This window comes from Aptenodytes forsteri, unplaced genomic scaffold (assembly GCF_000699145.1).
Source record: "Aptenodytes forsteri isolate BGI_AS27 unplaced genomic scaffold, ASM69914v1 Scaffold172, whole genome shotgun sequence".
Classification (NCBI taxonomy): Eukaryota; Metazoa; Chordata; class Aves; order Sphenisciformes; family Spheniscidae; genus Aptenodytes; species Aptenodytes forsteri.
This window is the reverse complement of record NW_008795018.1, coordinates 9,113,058-9,114,203: the sequence shown is the minus strand read 5'-3', so window position 1 is coordinate 9,114,203 and position 1,146 is coordinate 9,113,058. Positions and strand designations below refer to the sequence as shown.

Here is a 1,146-nt window from a genome sequence, read left to right as displayed (position 1 = left end):
AGAGAGAGAGAGAGAGAGAGAGAGAGAGAGAGAGAGAGAGAGAGAGAGTTTTTTTTGTTATATCAAGAATTTCAGTTCAGAGAGAGAGAGAAGGAGAGAGCGCGTGTGAGGGAGAGAGGCTGGGAGGGAGGAGGGAAAGCGCCGTCGCTTCCTCCCGTCACTAAAGCAATAACCTATTAGGATTTTTTTTTTTTTTTTTTTTTTTTTTTTGGTGGGCAACTGTCACCCCAGAGGTAAAGAGGGAGGGAGAAGCACCGCCAGACCAACTCTTGTCATTTCCAGTAAGAAGTTGCAGACTTCATGTAGCTGTCTCTGCCCTGCTGAGAGAGGGATGGAAATTGTGTGCAGTGCAGAGTGGAAAATACCCCCGGTCTAAAGAAGTGCACCGGATTTTTGCTTGCTGTTTGTTTGGGTTGTTGCGTGCACGTTAAACACCCGAAGGATCACCGCTTAATAGAAATGAAACGTGGAGAGGATGACTAACGACAGAACTGTGAATTTGTTCCCTGGAGTTGCTAATTTGCCAACCCGAAGCAACACATATCTCAAGGAGGAAGCGTTTGGCTGCTGCTGATTTCTCCAAAACTGGTGGTTTACCAGATGCATTGTGCTGTATCTGCTGGAATAGATCATTGCTTAGCTGCAGCAGATCGTCAAAGGTAGACAACCAACGTAAGTGCAAAGTTACCCATACACTGTGATGCATTTCATGTAAAGAAAAAAAAAAAAGCCAACACGCAGTATATTTATCTAGGGAAAGAATCAGTGTTTCAGATTCAGTTGATGTTGGTGGCAAAGGCTTACCTACTCACTGTCTCTGCATCCCTACCTGCATCACTCTGCTGAAAGTAATCACGGGCATCAGCTACCGTGCAGCTTAATGCAGATAAGATTAGTGCTTAGGGTCTGCCTGGTTCTGCCAAACTGTAGGTGCTGGCAGCCTTGCACCCGGATAATTCGCGGTTAGCAGAGCATGCAAACAGAAGTCTGTCTGTCGCTTTCTTTTTCTTTCACCTGCATTATTAGTCTGCAGTATTTATGTGTGGCAGCTGCTAATAACATCCTGAAGGGAGATCAGTGTCAATGGGGAAAGGCTGCACCTTTTTTCCTCCTCTCGTCATCAGAAAATATATTCCTCTCCCCCAC

At 45.5% G+C, this 1,146-nt stretch overlaps 1 protein-coding gene across 1 annotated transcript in view; it reads left to right on the top strand.

Annotated features, from left to right (window-relative positions):
• Nucleotides 1-275: 275 nt before the first annotated feature.
• The window catches only part of PCDH9 (protocadherin 9), a 716,238-nt gene continuing 715,367 nt past the window's right edge, over nt 276-1,146 (top strand). Inside the window, exon 1 of the mRNA XM_009275658.2 lies at nt 276-672. The gene's annotated coding sequence lies outside the window, so the exon portion shown is untranslated. The remainder of the gene's footprint in view (nt 673-1,146) is intronic.